This window comes from Onychomys torridus, chromosome 14 (genome assembly GCF_903995425.1).
Source record: "Onychomys torridus chromosome 14, mOncTor1.1, whole genome shotgun sequence".
NCBI classification, from domain to species: Eukaryota; Metazoa; Chordata; class Mammalia; order Rodentia; family Cricetidae; genus Onychomys; species Onychomys torridus.
Genome location: NC_050456.1, coordinates 76,920,128 through 76,929,164, shown reverse-complemented (window position 1 = coordinate 76,929,164; position 9,037 = coordinate 76,920,128). Strand labels below are relative to the sequence as shown.

Below are 9,037 nucleotides of genomic sequence, written 5' to 3'. Positions count from 1 at the left end.
TAGAAGAATATGCCATTCTTCAGGAGAACATCCACATGTCGTCATCCCAAGAGCATCCTCTCTGTGAAGGAGTGGGTAAACCACAACTGAGATAATGGGTCAGTCCATATCATCCTTCACATGGTCATTCATTTATCAATAATTTTATTAGAAAATTAATTCCATTTCTTCAGAAAACAAACCAGTGTGACCTTCCCTCATGATAGTTGTGGTCTACAGTTAAACTGAGTACATGACTCTTAAACAAAACCTCACAGTGAGGACCCATGTGCTTCTCCTACCAGGTCAGTGTGTCCAGTGTACATCACTACAATCTTATATAATCATGTATTTTTACAATTGGATGATGCTTCACCCATTTTATCTTGATAGATTATATATTTCCTTGAGTTGTTCACTGGTCCAATTACAATAATAGCATGAGTATAAGAACATGGAGAATATATGTCTCTTTAGATATGACTTCAGTGTTACAGACACATATTCATTGACTAGGGCTCATATGCCACCCATGCTCATCATTAATCCAGGATTGGACCTGTTTTTCTCTGTTACTTCTACTTTGTCTATTGATTGAATCACTAAATCACTTGTCTTGTCTACTACTTACACTGGTCCCAAGATCTAACCTAGAGATATGACTAATGAATGGGTAACCTTGGAATATGCAGAAATCTCCCCAGGAGTAGCAATTCTGGGGAGAAGAGAACAGAACTGGGGATAAAAAAAAACGACTCTCTCTTCAACAGACCCTTGTTTCTCCATTTATCATTTATTTTGGACCTCTGAGTTTCAGACACATGTCATTCATGATCTGGGCCTCATATACTGGCAGTTATGATCACTGATCCAGGGACAGGCTAATTGCTCTCCATTCTTATCTACAGTGTTTGGTTAGTAATTCATTAACCCAATATGCTATTTGGGATATAATACCCAAATAAAAGCTTTTGTTATCTAAGGTCAGCTTTTCATGGTATCAGTTGCTCAGTTAAAATATTCATCAGAGTCCCAAACTGAATGCACTAGACCTTCCATCACTGCACATTTTTGAAACAGAGAGTAAATTGTCCAGGGACAACAAAACAAGATCTATACCTATCACTCACTTTGATTCTCAGATTCTAGTGAGAAATGTACTGCTGAGCACGAGCCATGGAGAATTCCAGCCCCAGCTCAGATGATTTCATTGGGAAGAACACAGAGCAGAGCAGATAAACATAAAAAAAGTGAAAAGCTGGGCCATTCTTTTTATAGACCTTTGGGTTTTAGCTTTGCTTTCTGAATTGACTTATTCACTCATTCATTTAATAAAGCATGCTTTTACCTTAACAAAATATATATATATATATAAACAATTTAATTTAAAAAGAACTTTAAAATAGCCCCACATCCAGACAATAAACAGAGCTTGAACATCTAATGTCTATGTCAGCTGAGGAGAGTAGTATAGGAGTTATATTTATTTCCTACTGTGCTTTGCTGTTTTTATAACAACGTATCAAAGTGCTCCTGACATACTTCATGTTTGCATTTGATTAATACATAAATAATTGATTGAGTAAGAGTTTCACTGCTTAATTCTAATCACATAATTAACATCTATAAACATAGGTACCAGCCTCTGGGTCCTTAGAGATTTCTCAATACATTTAGAGCAGTGGTTCTCAACCTTCCTAATGCTGCAACCCTTTAATTCAGTTCCTCATGGTGTGGTGACACCCAATTATAAAATTACTTTCATTACTACTTCAGAACTGTAATTTTGCTATTGTTATGAATCATAATATAAATATCTGACATACAGGATATCTAATTGGTGTTCCCTAAGGAGGTTGTGACCCACAAGTTGAGAACTACTGTGCTAAGGCATCTCACAGGCATATCAGACAAGTGATCCTTGTGATGGATTGTTCAATCCCCAAAGGATTCATGACCCACAGGGTGCAAATCAATGGTCTGTAGGATATCTTCTACAAAGAAAATGAACTATCTTACATTTTTAGTGACTATGAGAGTCCAGACGTTTCAGTGTAAGGCCTACTCGCAATACCTGCTATCAACATTGATTCATGTTTTATCCTCTTACTTTTTATTTGAATTTACTTTATTCTAAGTTATTAATCAAAGTAAATCAATAAAATAGCCTGATTCACAAAATGAACATGATGCTTGACAGGTTAACATCTGTCTGTAGAATCCTATGCACTTGAGACTTTATCTTTTGTTAATTGGCCTCAATGTGGCGGTGATCAATCAGGGATCACAACAACTGACATCAATCTCTTGTTAAGGTACAACTTGTAGCAGTGTGCCATGATATCTATGCCATTGCTTTATCCACTCATCAGCTAATGGCTCCTCAAGTCTGTCCCATTTCGGCACCTGTAGAGAGCACTGCAGTGAGTGTGAGTGCAGGTATCCCTGTTGACATCATTTCCTTTCCACCCAGAGCCACTAGTTGGTTGGATTATCAGGCAACATAATTTTTAAATATTACTTACATCATCCTCCAGGCTTCTGACAGAGATGGACCATGGAGAACTTTACCATGGAGAATCCCATCAGCTCACACTGGACCATGGGGAAGAGCCGGAAAAAGAACACATGGTTAAAACAAATTAAGACACCAAAATTGAGGCACTCTCCCCATTGGCCCTTAACTGGATCTTTGGTTTAGAGTGGCTATTCCCAACCTTCCTGATGCTTCACCACCTTAACACAGCTCCCCATGCTATGCTGACCCCAACCATACAATTATGTTCATTGCTGCTTCATAACTGTGATTTTGCTACTGTCAGGAATTATAATGTAAATATCTGATAGGCAGGATATCTGATATGTGACCCTTATGAAAAGGTTGCAACCCACAGGTTGAGAACAAGTGCTTTGGAGTCATTTATACACTCATTAATTTAACAGAGTAAGGTTTTGTTTTTGTTTTTATTCTCTTTAATAAAAGAGAATTTAAAATCTTCCATATGCTGAGAACACTGGCTTTACCATATAAAGTCTGAACTATCTTTAGCCAAAGAAGGGCAAGTAAGGGAGTCAGACATCTAAATAAGGATCTTACTGTTTTCTTAACACATTATAATGTGCCAAGACATAGATTTTTATAGTCAGACAGTATTTCATTAATTGAGTGATTGATGTTTTCATTCATCTAATTTTGACACAAAGGCCAGGACCAAGAGCCTTGGATATTGCCAAGTCTGTCTTGAAGACACCTTCTAATGAGACAATGAACAATGTTTCTTTTGCACTCGACTCCAGAGTCCAGGCATATTTTATTCACCCTACAAGGCTCATTTGACAGCAGCCACCAACACTGGTTCATATTTGCCTTTTTAATTATAACATTTCTATTTTTATTCTAAGCTATTAATTAAAGTAAATCAATAAACATGATTCATAAGCTCAGAATACAATGCTTGGCACATCTGACCTTGTTCTCTTTGAAAGTACAATGCCCATTTTAAATTCAATTATTTGTCGTCTTTCTGATGAGTTTTTTCTTTTCAGTTTTCTGTAGTATTATGAGTTTCCAAGTTTATATATATGTATATATACATATACACATATATATATATATATATATATACATGTATATATATATAAAATCTACAAGAATTTCATATATGTATATAATGTATTTTGTTCATATTCAACAATCCACTCCCTCTGGTATGACCCCTGTGTCTCTCTCAACTTTATGGCCTCTTTTTTTCTCAGATAACATATGGAGTCTAAAATTAGTGTGACCCAAATGTGTGTGAATCCAACACTGGAGCATGGTCAAGTTACTAGGCTCTTAATCTCTTGTTAGATTCTATTTGGACATAAATTAATTTTTATTAAAAAATTGACATTGTGGATCGAGCCACAGATATTAATGTAAAGAGAAATAATTCAGGCACAGAAGGACAAGTAGTATATGAACTCATTCATGTGAAAACTGACCTCAGGGAAGCTGAGAGTTGAATGGTAGTTAGCAGGAACAGGGGAGGTTGTAGAGGGGCAAAGGTAGTAAAGGAGAATCAGTGGATGCTGAGTCACTGTTAGATGGCTTTGGTAACAACCACATTGATCCTCTTTCTCTATTTCACATCAGTTTGCTGATTCATTCATTGATTAAAAACATAAAAGTAATAAAAAGTAGATCCTTGAACAGTCCCTAAGATGTTTCTATATCATTACTTCCAGACAGTTCAGATGTATTGTGTAAACTGAGCTAGGTGGTTCATACACAAAGAACTCAGTGCTATAGAATTCCAGTCTAATGTGTACCATAGACATATTTTAGCTTCTCTGGTTAACTTGCATTCTTTTTAAAAGTCAAAGCAGTCACAGCATATTATTATGCACCATTTCGTGCTTCTGACACATGCATGTAACCATGGAGCTCAAGCCCATGAAAAGATGTGTCCCCTGGCACAGAGCATCCAGGCCCAGGACATCAAAGCAAAACAGCTCATTAAAAAGATGGGCTAATCTATTTTAGTTCTGCTTATCATTCTCCCCTCAGTTGGCTATTTAGGAAGTCATTATTTGGAGGCTCTTTATGCTACTTTTCTTGACCCAGATGTTGATTATTATCTATTAATTATACTGTCTACCTCATCTCTAGCCAAAGAGGACATGAAAGTACAAAAGTTATTTCCATCCAGACAACAATGCTTTCAAACTAACAGAATGGAAATAAATGAACATGGAAACTGAAAACAAATACATTCCATTTTACTGGCAGAATTATTCCAAACATAGAAAATTGGGAAAGAAGCTAGGCCCAGAGTCCATTGTATGTGACTCATGGCACTATTGATCATCAGTGATCCAGGATTAAATCTTCTTTTCTATACTCATTTCTACTTTTCATATTGATCAGTTAATATGATTATAAACCCTATGATATACAACCACTTCCAATGGATGCTATCATTACTAATCTATACATGGACTCTCTCTAACATTAACATATTCATTACATTAATCCACAACAGTTTCCATATTTTCATTATGAATAAAAATTTTCATGCAGTCTTTGTGCCATTGATATTCAGTTGGCCATCATTAACTACCCTATAAATACTCGTTAAGTGATATCTCAAACCACCCAAAGCAAGACAAAAAGCCTTCAGTTCATAATGGTATTACTCTTATGCTCATCAGAATGCAGCACTCCTGACCTTGGAGGACCCTCCACTCACACAGTATGGTCATTCTTGTGTATGGAGCAAAGAAGAGATAAGGAACCTGAGACCTCCCTACCATGTATGCTTTCTTCTCGGCTTTCCTTTAGTATCATTTGGGGCATATTTCTCTCATTTCTAATAAAATGAACAATTCTTAACTTGAGACTGGTGGAGAATACTAACTACTTGTGTGACATATAGACCATCATTAGCCATGTGGTCAAGTGCACATTCCATTAATTTCCCCTTGGACTACCCCATTTTCAATATATATTAATATACCTCCCATTAGCACAGTGGAATGGATGTTGTTCTATCTATTTTATCAAACTGATTTTTCACATTAATCCCACAGTGAAAATAGAATAAAAATATGTAACCATAAAAAAATCTGTTACATAAACCTGTCTACAGAAGCACTTTAAAAAGGAAGAAATGGACTAGTTTTTACCATGTGGACCTGTTTCTGACATGTGTGCATCATGTATGATTTATATGAGACCATTGGTCATCATGGACCCAGGACTAGTCCTTTTGGTTTTCTAGCTGCTTCTATATTGTATGGGTTCATTTTTGAGTCACTAACTTCCTAATATTAACCTTGGATGGTATATTCACAAATCCAAGAACAGCTGAGATATTCTCATCCTGTATCTAGAATCATCTCACATGAAATTTTCTATCTCATCAGTCATTTGGTTTCAATCTGTCTGTGAATCTAATAATCTCTAATCACATTTAACTACAGTTGATAGTTTGTGGGTCTCGTGGACACTGTGTAACCCTAGAGTGAAGATCTGGAGACAAATCTTCACCCGAACTAAACCACAAACATTGGCTACACTCACCGAGCTCCACACTTGTGCCAGAGCATGGCGGCAGCCTGAGGGACTGGAGGAGAAGGCCTAAGGCACTGGCAGTGCAGACACCCTGGAGTACCAGGCCGAGCACTAAGAAGATTTTCATGACTAATTCATCCTCCACCTCACACTTGTGTGTTAATGCTTCACAATCTATATATTTCCTCTTAATTAACACAACCTGAGTTTCAAAACAAACCATAACAAGGAAAAAAAATCCCAAATATATAAAATCACAGTATTTCTTCTCCCAACAACAACAACAAGAAGCATCATGGTCCAAATCGACTCAGAGCAAGAGGACTGGCCACAATCTCTACCAATCTGTCCAATCTTGGACATGGAGACAGCTCCCCAGAACCACTGACTTGGGAACTGCAGTATTTACAAATTGTATTAATAATATTGATTGCTTCCTTTCATATTTTTAAAAAATTGGACAAATTTCTTTGTTTCTGTATTTAATTAAAATGTAAATTAGGCCATTGATTTTTTTTTAATTTTTGGTAATAACAATCAAAATTCATGAAGCACAAAACTCCAAAGAATATGACCTTTTGGGATAGCTGATGTTCCCATGGGAATAGTCTCAGAAAAGCTAATACAACAAATTTCTGTCTCTGAACTAACCCAGAATTTCTGAGATGAATTATTCATCACCCATGATAAGTACATGTGGTCTTCTTGGGTCAGAATTTCAACTCTTCTGCTCCCCTTACTACATTTATCTGTTAATTTTCCAATTAGTTAACAATAATAAATACCTGCCTTCCAATATAATCAATTGACTGTTGTATCCATAAGAACTATCTATATAGAGTCATCTCACTCTCAAGTGTATCTTGTGGGAAGCAATCTCAGCATTGTAAAAGTCCACATAAGAACAGATACTCTATTGATCCTTTAGCAGCTTCTGACTGAATTTCTTGACAACATAAATGCATTTCTTAAACAATTTGGTGAATGTTTTTAATAAGAAAGCCACTAATACTGAAGAAAATGCCCTGTCACTGAATTGCATCTCTGTTCTTAGCACCTGGATTCCATAACCATGCTTTAGTCAGCTCAGTGCATTTATTCGGAAGCACACATGCAATGCTGCTAATCAAATATTGAGAGATGCCAAATGTAGTGGCATTTAATCCCAGCACTCAGGAGGCAGAGCTAAGTAGATTTCTGTGAGGTCCAGGCCAGTCTGGTCTATATGCCAAGTTCCAGGGCTACACAGTGAGACCCTCTCTCAAAACAACAACAACAACAACAACAACAACAACAACAACAACAACCTTTTAAAAACCCACCATTGACAGAGTCATAACATTAATGCATGACTTTCAAATTCCCTTTTCTTAGTCACTTTAGTATTTATTACTTTGTGGTTTGTTTTATTGTTTTGTTTTGTTTGTTGTTGTTTTTCTTAAGCATATAAATACTTGAACTCATTATGGATCCAAAGTAAGAACCCTGCCTATCCCATGTCATTACTTACCCATACCCCAAAATGCAGCCTTCCCCCATCCACTTCATGCTTAGTGAGCTTCAAGGGGCCTAAGATACATTAAAAATGATTTTGCCTCACCACATGCTTTCATGCTTGCCTAGGCCATTCTCTTCACTTTGTACACTGTCATGTTTATTCTTTCATTTGCTGATTTTTAATAACAAAATCAAATCTATGATGCAAAAAAGACTGAGAGGATGATCCTTGAATATTACTAAAATCCGTGTGCTCATCCCTGCAGAGACAAACATGCAAATCCCTGCTTGCAACAGACCTCAGAAGGTCATGGACATTTTGGTCATAAAAACAGTTGGGAGGCAATGTGCTCCATATAGTGGTCCTCCTCACTTGCTCTTCACTGTATAATCTATGTGTTCTTCCAACTTACGGCATGAACTACCATCAGCTCTCTGACATAGAGCAGCACTTATATCTCTGTACTCCTGCTTCACAATAAAAGTACCATACACATTTATCTTTTAAGGAATATTTAGAGGATGCATCAATTTTTTACACACACACACACACACACACACACACACACACACACACACACTCAAGATAAGAAAGTAAAAAGGGACCAAAGAGGAAAAATAAGGGATCAGTGGGATAACAGATGCTAATTGGGTCATGAATGTGATCAAAGTACCTCAGATATATATAGGAAAATGTCATAATGGAGCCCACTACTATGTACAATTACTGTACGCTAATAAGAAGTTGGGGGATAGAAAATTACTTTTTTGGGGGGAAGTTGGCCACCAGAACATTAGCCATGACATATTCCTGATTGCACTGATGATTTTCACTAACAACTTAGTGGACACACTTAAGCAAACACCTCAGACGAAGGCAGACACCTTGTGGCTCCTTGCACTGGCTTCTGCAATCCTAGAACTGGGACAATTCTATCATATTGCCCCCAGGGATATTGAGTACATGGTAAAGAGCACAACATAACCATCCCATTGACTATGCACCATCACTGTTTATTTTAGACACCTGTCTCTATGCATCATACTGTGCTTAGCATGAATCTATTACAAACTTCAATTATCTGAGCCACAAATCTCTTAATGCAGAAATGTGGAATAAATGAAATAATGGGGAAATCTAAGATGGAACAATGTACAGCTATAAAAATGAATGAGAAAACCTTGATGTCTTTGTAAACAGGGCTCTGGTGTAGCACAATGACTAATTCATAATCCATGGTATTAAACATACACTTGGTACACAGCTAGCTAACTTTCCTTTCTTTAAATGTGTTTTAATTCGGATATTTACGTAACTTTTTCTAATTTTCTAAAGGTCAAAAACATATAAAATCGTACGTAGCTTCGACAGAGACACTGAGTACTCGCACATCTGTGTATAAGCTGCCTGCTGACGTGGGTCACAGGCTGAGTCTATTTTTATCTACATGCGGCAGCAGTAGAGACACGAAAGAACAAACTCTGTTCCAGTAAACAGGCTCACAA

At 36.8% G+C, this 9,037-nt stretch overlaps 2 non-coding genes and 1 pseudogene across 2 annotated transcripts; all 3 read right to left on the bottom strand.

Annotated features, from left to right (window-relative positions):
• Positions 1–457: 457 nt before the first annotated feature.
• LOC118595906 lies at positions 458–529 on the bottom strand. Its single transcript, XR_004946598.1, has one exon. It is a non-coding gene; the product is annotated as a small nucleolar RNA SNORD113/SNORD114 family (small nucleolar RNA).
• Positions 530–777: 248 nt separating this feature from the next.
• LOC118595907 lies at positions 778–852 on the bottom strand. The gene has a single exon (XR_004946599.1). It is a non-coding gene; the product is annotated as a small nucleolar RNA SNORD113/SNORD114 family (small nucleolar RNA).
• Positions 853–5,649: 4,797 nt separating this feature from the next.
• On the bottom strand, positions 5,650–5,717 carry LOC118595927 (annotated as a pseudogene).
• Positions 5,718–9,037: the final 3,320 nt, after the last annotated feature.